Source organism: Lissotriton vulgaris, chromosome 1_2 (assembly GCF_964263255.1).
Source record: "Lissotriton vulgaris chromosome 1_2, aLisVul1.2, whole genome shotgun sequence".
Classification (NCBI taxonomy): domain Eukaryota; kingdom Metazoa; phylum Chordata; class Amphibia; order Caudata; family Salamandridae; genus Lissotriton; species Lissotriton vulgaris.
This window is the reverse complement of record NC_141686.1, coordinates 76,011,654-76,023,141: the sequence shown is the minus strand read 5'-3', so window position 1 is coordinate 76,023,141 and position 11,488 is coordinate 76,011,654. Positions and strand designations below refer to the sequence as shown.

Genomic DNA, 11,488 nt, shown 5'->3' with positions numbered 1-11,488 from the left:
TTGGACACATCCCTGGATCTTACATGGTTGTGACTTAATTCATCTCTTAAACTTTTACTTTTTTTGAAAGTGATCTGAGGATTACTGCTCAAGTTGGTACTTAAATGAGTATCAGTTAACAACACATGCCAGTGTTTTTTAAGATGTGTCTTACAGAATTAGCCTGCCCTGAAAAAGTGGTGATGAATCTCACAGTGTCCTCATCTTTATTTTCTTGCACTTTAGGATACAGTAAGTCATTCCTTTTTAGAGATTTCACCCTGAGTTTTGCTTTGTTGATGATGTTTTTACTATAACCTCTCTCAAGGAATCTTTTACACATAACTTCTTGTTCATGTTCAAAAGATGAGTCATCACTACAATTTCTTTTTGCCCGCAGCAATTCCCCATAGGGGATACTGCGTATCAGAATGGAGGGGTGGCTGCTGTCAGCATACAGAATACTGTTCCCGGCTGTGTTCTTCCGGTACAGTTTAGATGCAATCATCCCATCCTTCACTTCTACCAGAACATCTAGAAATTCTATAGATTTGCTACTGATGTTGCTGGTGAAATGTAAATTTAAATTGTTGTTGTTCAACTTGGCTACGAAGGATGTTGCTGCCTCTTCTGTGCCCCTCCAAATGAAAAAAATGTCATCAATATAGCGCAGCCACAGGGTAATGTTGGAAAATTCGGCCATCTCCATGGCAACCCGCTCCTCCCACCAGCCCATGAAAAGATTCGCGTAGCTGGGGGCGAAGCAGGTTCCCATGGCCGTACCCTGTGACTGTCTATAGATGTCCTCATCAAAATAAAAGAAATTATTAGTCAAACAGACTTCAATCATTTTTAACAGCATTTGCGAATGATGGTAATAGGTTGTGGATCTCGTTTTAAAGAAATGCTGTATAGCTTCTAGCCCAAGATCATGTTTTATGCAGGTATATAGACTGCTAACGTCCAGTGAGACCAAAAGGTAATCTTTCTCCCAGTGCATCCCATCAATCACCGTCAAGAAGTGTGTTGTGTCTTTTAGGTAAGAGGGCAATGCGATAACATACGGTCTTAAGAAGAAATCAATAAACCTGGAAGTGTTCTCCAACAAAGATCCTATGGAAGAAACTATAGGTCTTCCCGGAGGGTCCACCATATTTTTATGAAGTTTTGGGAGTAAGTATAAGACAGGGATTCTGGGGTGGGCGCAATATAAATATTTGTATTCCCCATCCTCCAGTAATCCTCTGTCTAGCCAGTCTGTTAGTAGGCTTCTATACTTGATGTAAGATCCCAATACTTCAGTCATATTGCTCCTGGAATAGCATTCCTTGTCACTTAACTGTCTCTGACCTTCCGCTATATACTTCTGTTTGTCCTGAATGACAACATTGCCACCCTTATCCGATTGTCGGATGACAATGCTAGAATCATTTTTCAAATCCATAAGTGCATTTACTTGTAATTCAGTTAGATTCTTCTTATCCCAGGGTGTCTTAACATATCTTATATCTTTCAAGTCTTTTAAGACACCTCTCTCAAAAATGTCAATAGCTTCGCTTTGGACATTGGGGAGGAAAATCGGCTTGGGCTTAAATGTACTGCCTGGATTGTCTGAGAGACCACTCTCCAAAGTAGAGGAAGAGACTCTAGCACTTGGCTTATTCTTTTGTCCCTCGTCTAATTTGAACTATGCTCAAACAAGGATTGACCTCTTTTTGTTCTCCCGCAAACTTAAGCTGAAGAAATGGTTCAACACTGCAGTACGAAACCCACGAAACGTGAGTAATCCTAACATTATAAGCACCATTGATGTGGGTGACATTGACTTACTGAATGTAATATATCCCACCCAAGACAGATTGGGAATGACAACTGATCAAACTCCTGAGTGGGAAGGATGGGTAGAGGATATGAGTGGAAATCCAGGCAGTACATTTAAGCCCAAGTCGATTTTCCTCCCCAATGTCCAAAGCGAAGCTATTGACATTTTTGAGAGAGGTGTCTTAAAAGACTTAAAAGATATAAGATATGTTAAGACACCTTGGGATAAGAAGAATCTAACTGAATTACAAGTAAATGCACTTATGGATTTGAAAAATGATTCTAGCATTGTCATCCGACAATCGGATAAGGGTGGCAATGTTGTCATTCAGGACAAACAGAAGTATATAGCGGAAGGTCAGAGACAGTTAAGTGACAAGGAATGCTATTCCAGGAGCAATATGACTGAAGTATTGGGATCTTACATCAAGTATAGAAGCCTACTAAGAGACTGGTTAGACAGAGGATTACTGGAGGATGGGGAATACAAATATTTATATTGCGCCCACCCCAGAATCCCTGTCTTATACTTACTCCCAAAACTTCATAAAAATATGGTGGACCCTCCGGGAAGACCTATCGTTTCTTCAATAGGATCTTTGTTGGAGAACACTTCCAGGTTTATTGATTTCTTCTTAAGACCGTATGTTATCGCATTGCCCTCTTACCTAAAAGACACAACACACTTCTTGACGGTGATTGATGGGATGCACTGGGAGAAAGATTACCTTTTGGTCTCACTGGACGTTAGCAGTCTATACACCTGCATAAAACATGATCTTGGGCTAGAAGCTATACAGCATTTCTTTAAAACGAGATCCACAACCTATTACCATCATTCGCAAATGCTGTTAAAAATGATTGAAGTCTGTTTGACTAATAATTTCTTTTATTTTGATGAGGACATCTATAGACAGTCACAGGGTACGGCCATGGGAACCTGCTTCGCCCCCAGCTACGCGAATCTTTTCATGGGCTGGTGGGAGGAGCGGGTGACCATGGAGATGGCCGAATTTTCCAACATTACCCTGTGGCTGCGCTATATTGATGACATTTTTTTCATTTGGAGGGGCACAGAAGAGGCAGCAACATCCTTCGTAGCCAAGTTGAACAACAACAATTTAAATTTACATTTCACCAGCAACATCAGTAGCAAATCTATAGAATTTCTAGATGTTCTGGTAGAAGTGAAGGATGGGATGATTACATCTAAACTGTACCGGAAGAACACAGCCGGGAACAGTATTCTGTATGCTGACAGCAGCCACCCCTCCAATCTGATACGCAGTATCCCCTATGGGGAATTGCTGCGGGCAAAAAGAAATTGTAGTGATGACTCATCTTTTGAACATGAACAAGAAGTTATGTGTAAAAGATTCCTTGAGAGAGGTTATAGTAAAAACATCATCAACAAAGCAAAACTCAGGGTGAAATCTCTAAAAAGGAATGGCTTACTGTATCCTAAAGTGCAAGAAAATTTAGATGAGGACACTGTGAGATTCAACACCACTTTTTCAGGGCAGGCTAATTCTGTAAGACACATCTTAAAAAAACACTGGCATGTGTTGTTAACTGATACTCATTTAAGTACCAACTTGAGCAGTAATCCTCAGATCACTTTCAAAAAAAGTAAAAGTTTAAGAGATGAATTAAGTCACAACCATGTAAGATCCAGGGATGTGTCCAATACTAGAAGACCGGCTGGTTTTCGCTGTTGTAAAAAATGCAACGCCTGCAAGAACAGCACAGACTGCCAGACTCTGCCTATACCCAATCACAATAGAGAATTCGTGATAAAAAAGAACCTGACTTGTACTACCACACACTGTATATATGTACTCATTTGTCCTTGTCAGAAATGGTAAATAGGCAGCACAAAACACGAGGCAAAAAAGCGTGTGCTTGAGCACTTAAGAGCTATTAAAAACAAGACCAAACAGTACCCTGTTTCTCGTCACTTTGCTGAATTCCATTACAGTGACGAGAACCAGGTGCGATTGGTGGTGATTGACAGTGTCGACCTTGGTGTGAGAGGGGGGAACCGATAATTGTCGATGCGCAAATTGGAATCGAGATACATTGTTGAGCTCGAAAGCCTTGCCCCCAATGGGCTGAATATCAGTGAAGAGCTGGCAATTCATTTACATGAATGATCGATATGTTTTATTGTCTGAATACAGTTTGCTACAAAGGATTTATGTCATGTATTTAATTTCAGATTGATTATGAGCACTATCACTTATAAGGACAACTGATGGTTAGAAGGTCAAGGCCAAAGCTCCATGAACACGTAAACAATATGTTTGAAGTAGGTGACATATGAACTGGTAATAGCCCACTGGGGCGAGACTCCACCTTGCAACCAGCCCACTGGGGCGAGACTCTGAAAGACAACAGTGTCAAATCTAAAGACAGCGGTAATTGAATCGCTTTACCTTGCATTATTGAACTACCAGTTGTGTTTAATATACAGACAATATTATAAACTTATGTCACTTATCAGGACATGTTTTAAAACGTGATAGCGTGCGGAAATTGCATGTTACAAGATGGCCGCCACAGTTGATGGCAAAAATCACGTGAGGTGTGGTGTTTTTTCTAATGTATTTAAACATGGTGGCACTTTGTGACTACGAGCGTGATCAAGGGTACATCCCCGAAACGCGTAGTTTTTCCCGTTGCTGAAATAAACTAAGCAAAAGCACTTGAGGAGTCCGAGTGGTTCTTTTGAGAATATTAGAACCTGGGAGTGGATATTTACGAAGCGCCGGCTTCGGTACTCGGACCGCCCAGACAGCCTCGCAATCTCTTCCGGCATTCTTGGAGCGAATATATATATGTGTGTATATATACCGCCACAGTACTTGCCTGATTTGGAGCATATATATATATATATATATATATATATATATATATATATATATATATATATATATATATATATATATATATATATAAAACATCAGAGGTGGTAACAGACAGCTAGCACTAAGGAGACTAGAATCAAGGTATATCATCCTTCTCGACACTAAGGCCCCCAATGGACTTAACGCAGACGAAGCCTTGAGTGTGCAGCTCTAATATAGATTAACATCCCAGATAGAAAGCAGCCCCTCCGTCACAGACCCACTCCTATGAAACAGTTCCTATATGGAATAGGAGTAAAACCACTCTCATTTTATTTGTACATAAATATCACACACATTCACTGTGCACCAGGTGGTAGACTTTTAATCAATATCTGATGGTTTTTTTTTATAAATTAAGAAACTGGAAACCTAGGCCTCCCCACCCCTCGCCCAAACCCACTATGCATTGAGAAACAACCTGGTTAGATATCTCCACCATGGCCCAGACACCATGGGAACCCACTTAGCTCAGCCATATGGTCACAATAATATCAGAGCCCACCACAGTGATATATCACACCGTCTTCTATGAATAGGCAACTGCGTAAGCCCACTTGGGCATACACTAACGGACTAACGGACCTGTGTGTTCCACATCACGCAGATAACCCCCACGCACTCCCCAATTCTCAGGTGGGGCAGACTCTGTAAGACGCGATTGGCCACGAATCAAAAGCTAACCCAAAAATAGTGAGAACAAATCTTTCCTCTAACTGCTATAAAACAAGGACACTAGACCCTCAGGCTAACTCGCGCTTCTGCGTGTTATCGAGGTTTCCATTAATCAGCACAAATTCACCTCTCAACTCTATGCACGTAGTAACCTAGATCAATTTCTAGCCACATTATATGTAGTGTTGCCAGGGCTACGTGTGGAGATTTGTTACATGATGTGAAAATAACATGTATATAAAATACCGTAATTAATTTCCTCTGTTATTATACTGACGTAAGTAACAGTTGATGGATGTGACAAAATTGTATTATCATTTGTTAACATTGTTCTCATATGCATGAACTCAAAAGAAAGACTCTATGTAGAGACATGACTCATCACATGTAGCAATGCATAACTCTACCATGACTATGAATGGGAAGTTTCCATGGCAATACACACCTACCACCTAACCAATCATCACTGCCCATGTATATATATATATATCACTGTCACTGTATTTTGAACTGTTGTGAGCAAGGCGGTTTTGCCGCCGAAACGCGTCAAGCCATCCTAATGGAATAAAAAACATTTTCTCTTGATAAGCTGATCCCACGGTGTCAGCGCCTGATTTTTATATATATATATATATATATATATATATATATATATATATATATATATATATATATATATATATATATATATATATACACATACATACATACATACATACATATATCCATGCAACTTGCTCTACGTGGGGAGCACTAAACTCCCCGTACATAAAAGAATTTTACAGCACATTAGTGCGATTTGCAATCAGGACAACACGTCCAGTGGCAAGACACTTCAAGGCCAAACACAACCCTAAAAGTGGTGAATTGAAATACTTTGTAATAGACTGTGTTCTTGCAAGTAAACGAGGCGGCAATAGAGAAGAAAAATTGCGCCGCCTCGAGGCCCTCTACATTCTAGAACTCAACACCAAACAACCATCGGGGTTAAACAACACGGAAGATCTAATGTGTTTATAAATCAATCTAATACCCAGCAAAACTGTACTTTAGGGATGTGTAGATATATAAAGATTTAATAACTTTTAATGTTTTTTAGATATTTATTGATATTTATATATTTATAGATCTAATTTTATGGTTGATTCTCTCGTATGTATATTCCCTTTTAAAGTTTTTATGTGTGTGACACAACTACAATTTTAGCCGTCATTTAACCATTTTAAGCTTTTTATCAATTGTATGACATTTGCTTTAATTGTTTTTGTCACGTTCAGATTAATTGGAACGAGTATATATACCTACGAGAGACACATCTGGTATGCTCATCCTGGGCCAATTATTGCACAGTTTTGCAAAGTCATCCTAAAACCCAATATCCCATGGCGTTGATGACCTTTTAGGTATTTTAACCGACATATGAACGTTCCCCCCCCCCCCTACTTTTTGCACAAGCACTTTAACTCTATGAAACAGGCATAACTAATACCGGGGCTCCGATGCTAGTCAACAGGTTAATTTTGCCTTTGAATATCAACATGTGGCAAAAGATATACAGCAAAAATAAAATAATTAAATAATTTCAAAAATATGTAAAAACAATACAAAATAAAAAAGAGAAAATCATCAGTGACCTTGGAAAATTCAAACAGCTGCTTTTTAATGAAAAACATCAATTTGTGGTTTTCAAATAATATCTTGTTCTGTGCACTTGTATATTGACTTTTACAGGAGTTTGGTTTTATTTGAAATAGCGCATGTTTTAACTATTTTAGATCACAGCCAATTTGCAAATTGTTTGATCAATGGATCTTTTAATTTAGGCAAACAGGGTGTAGTTTTTTCAAAACTACAAAACTGTTCTATGTCTATGTGCTATCTAGGCTGTAACATGTAACTTTGTAATGTGACTATTTAAACCAATACCCTGCTTATGTACTGTGTCATGTGATCAAGCGCTCGGGGAAGCGCGAAACGCGTCATGGCGATTTGAAAAACCAACACGAAATAAAGAACTAACTTTTGCACCTATCTTGGGCCCGTTTCTGTTTCTGCAGCTTTGGAAACTCTGCATTGGATTCGGATATCCTTGGAATATATATATTGAATCCCAAAGTGCTACAAGAAAAGAAGATGTGTTAGTCACAATTGCATTGTAAATGAGTAAGCTACTATGGGTTTCTTCCGAGGATGAGGAAAGTCCGGCATCAGTACCTTAAAATGGAGAAATACTGCAGAATCCAATTTTAAAGCTCTGTTCATTGTAATTAAAAAATTCTTTGTTAGCTGCCCGAGTCTTGCTCTCTGAAGAACACAAAATTCTGAGACTCTAAAGGATCAGTTTCTGTGTGCACACATTTTAACAAACAGAAAGATGTACTACCCAGTGACAGCAGGGGAACAGCCCCTGGACAAAAAGAGAAAGAGCAGGGCCTACATGGCTGAAGCTTGTGATGTGAATGTCTTGATGGAGTAAGTTGCACAGCTGTCTAGAACCGGCAAGAAGCAACTGTGAGACGCAGCTGTCAAGAGTCAGCAGAGATGCATTCTTGACTGACAGTGCGATGAGCATCCACTGTCTTATCTTATCTTATCTTAAGTGCAATTTATAGAGCGCACTGACACCGTAGGCTTCCTGGCGCTTTAAGATCGAGTGAGTGAGGAAGGAAGCGTGAGTGGCGGATTTTTAGCCAAGGGGAGGGAAGAGGTGAGTTTTAAGCGATTTTCTGAAGTTCAGAAGGGAAGGGGAGGATTTGATGGAGAGAGGAAGGAGATTCCAAAGCCTGGGAGCTAGATGGGAAAAACGGCAACCGCCAAATTTCTTGGTTTTGGTTTTGGGAGTGACTAGCAGATGACAGTGGGCTGAACGGAGGTTTCGCGTTGGACGGTGAGGGCAGATAAGAGATTTCAGAAACGGGGGGCCAGAGCAGTGGAGGGCTTTGAATGTGAGACCGGCCACCTTGAAAGCTGCCCTTTGGTCTATTGGGAGCCAGTGCAGACTGTGGAGTAGAGGTTTGGCCAATTGCCATCTGGGGGTTTTATGAATTAGGCGAGCCTCTTGGTTCTGGACAACTTGGAGGCGGTGTAGCAGGGATTGTGGGAGACCGTAGTAGATGGAGTTAGAAAAGTCCAGGCGGGAGAGCACAAGTGAAATGACAACCTGGGTAAGTGCGGCGGGAGGAAGTAAGTGACGCATTTTGCGGATCTTCTGGAGCTGGTACATACTGGATGAGATTACCGCGCCCACTTGGGCTCTGAGGGAGAGTTCAGCGTCAATAATCACTCCCAGACTCTTTACTGATTTTGCCGGGACTGGGGGGGAGCCTAGCTCCGAGGGCCAGAACTGTGGGCCCCAGTGAGCTTGACTGAGTCCAGGGAGGAGGAGCTCAGTTTTCCCGGGGTTTAGCTTCAATTGGTTCTGGTTCATCCAAAGTTGGATGTGGATCATGATTGCGTGGAACGTATTGATCGCATGAGGTGAGTTAAGCGGGAGGATAATCTGTAAGTCGTCAGCGTAGTTGTAGACAATAATGTCCCATTTCTGAAGAGAGTGGATCAGAGGCCGGAAGTATAGGTTGAACAGGAGCGGTGAGAGGGAGGAGCCCTGGGGGACTCCACAGGACGTGGGAGTTTTTGTTGCAGTGTAGGGTCCCAGGCGGACCGCCTGTGTTCTTCCAGTCAGGAAGGACTCGACCCACTCAAGAGCGGTACCCTGGATGCCTGCCTGCTCGACACGGTGGAGAAGGATGTTATGGTCCACCGTGTCGAACGCGGCCGAAAAGTCCAGGAGTACGAGGGCTTGGGGGGACCCCGCGTCCACGTTGCTCCTGAGTGTGTCCAGAACTGCCAGAATGACGGCCTCAGTAGAGTGGGCAGGTCTGAAGCCGGCTTGATTAGGCTCGAGGTGACAGGAGGATTCGATAAAGTTTGACAGACATCGGGTCAGACATGGGCCTCCATTAATTTTGAGAAGTACGGGAGGAGGGAAATGGGGCGATAATTTGAAGGCTCCGCGGGGTCGGCGCCGGGTTTCTTGAGAAGGGGCACTAGGATGGCCTCCTTGAAAGAGCTAGGGACAATGCCACTGCTGAGTGACCCGTTCAGTATGGGTAGAATACAGTCAGGTAAGTTGAGGCAGATACTCCGCAGAACAGATGGCGGGCAGCAGTCGTTAGGGTAGCCAGATTTCACGCGAGTGGCGAGTTCCGCTAAAGAGATGGGGTTTAGGGCAGGGAAGGTAGTGAGGGTCGAGGGGTTGTTAGAGGAAGTGTCCAATGGGAATGGCTGGGGAGGGGGAGGGATAGAGTTTTTAATTTTTGTGATCTTTTCCACAAAGAAGGAGTTGAGAGTGTCGCATGCCTCTTGAGTGGGGGTCTGGGCTGGGAGGGTTCTGTCATCTGTGGTGAGTTCGTTCATGACTCTGAACACCTCCTTAGATTTGTCGACCGCCGACGAGATCCTGTTGGAGAAGTGTTCCATTTTGGCTAGGCTAATGGCAGCTTTGTATTCTTTACGCGCGGTCAAATAAGACTGTCTGGCTGAGTTGGAATAATCGCGTCTCCAGATGCGTTCTAGCTGGCGCGTTTTTAATTTGTGATGCTTGAGGTCATCAGAGAATCACCTATGGGAGTTATGATGCCTAGTGCGGGGGAATTTGATCAGAGGGGCAAAGAGGTTGCTGGCCGACCTCAGCCAGGATCCGATGTTGTGTTCTATTCCGTCGATGTTATCAGAGGGGTTAAGGACTGGACGGGTGTCGGCCAGGGTTGTGAGGAAGCCCTCGGAGTCATATGCACTCCATTTTCGTGAGGAGCCACCAGCCATCAGAGGAGCAGGAATCTGGCCGGCGACAGTGATGGTGGTGTCAACTAGGTGGTGGTCGGACCAGACACAGGAGGATATGTCTGGCAGGGACAAGGCCAGATTGCAGGTCCAGATCTGGTTCAGTATGTGGCCCTTGTTATGGGTAGGTTGGGTGACCTGTTGGGGAAAGATTCAGACTGTTGAGAGTCTCAAAGAGCTCTGTGGCATGGGCCAGCGTTGGTGTCATTGAACCAATAGTTTAGGTCGCCGAAGAGGGCAAAGCTGGAGTGCAGCGTTAGCAGATTAGACAGCTGTTCGCTCATGATGGTAGAGAAGGATGGCATAGGATATGGAGGCCGGTATAAGAGGAGGAAGGTAAGGGCACCGGTGTCAGTTTCCACACTGATAAGTAAGCTATGCACCTCAGGGAGGGGGAGGGAATTAGAGGAGATAGAGTTCAGGCGCTTAGATATGATGGCTGCTACCCCACCCCCGGGCCGGTCACCAGGGCGATCGGCGTGGAGAATGTAATAATCAGGGGGGTGGGCAGCCAAGACATCTGGGAGGGACTCTGATGTTAACCAAGTTTCCGTAAGCAGGAGTATGTCAGGGTTATTATTAGACAACAGGATGAAAGTGTCCTCCGAGTGTTTCACTAAAGAGCAAGTGTTCAGATATGACACCCTGATGGACGTAGCGTTCCTGATCGGTGTGGCTGAGGGAGAGCGTCCGCATAGATGGTGTTGGGCAGGGCGCATGAGGCCGGCTGTGTGTATACGGCGGGTGGCTGTGGGTGACAGCGGGGGGCACGGTGCTGTAGTTCTCTGAGGGATTGAGACGAGTATGAGATGAGATGGTCAGCGTGGCGTGCCCTAGGGCCCGGCCTAGCGCGGACGGGCGCAGACGGGCTTGCCTTTGGCGCGCCCGCTGCGCTCGTCCACTGCGCGTCCGAAAGATGCACATAATTTATAGGCGTGGAGGGGCGGTGTCGGGGGCGTGGCCTCAGAAAGGGGCGTGGCCTCCGTCCTCGCCGAGATGGCAGCAGGGAGCGATTGTATGTTATGGGGGCCGCGGCAGCGCTAAATCCACTGCGCGGGACCAACAGGAGTGACTGAGAGTCAAGTGCACACAAAGTAAGGTGACAAGTTATACAATGAAATAGTTTTAAAAATAAGCTAAAAACGCTCTCGGCTTCCGTCTCAAGAGCACAGGTCTGTCTAAATGCGGGGCGCTTGTATTCAGCGCTATTTGTAGGGCGGCGGCGTGGGGCGTGGCCTCAGAAAGGGGCGTGGCCTCCGTCCTCG

At 43.9% G+C, this 11,488-nt stretch overlaps 1 protein-coding gene across 3 annotated transcripts in view; it reads left to right on the top strand.

Annotated features, from left to right (window-relative positions):
• Positions 1–11,488, top strand: part of KDM5A (lysine demethylase 5A) — a 937,903-nt gene that overhangs the window by 800,130 nt on the left and 126,285 nt on the right. The window lies entirely within an intron of this gene.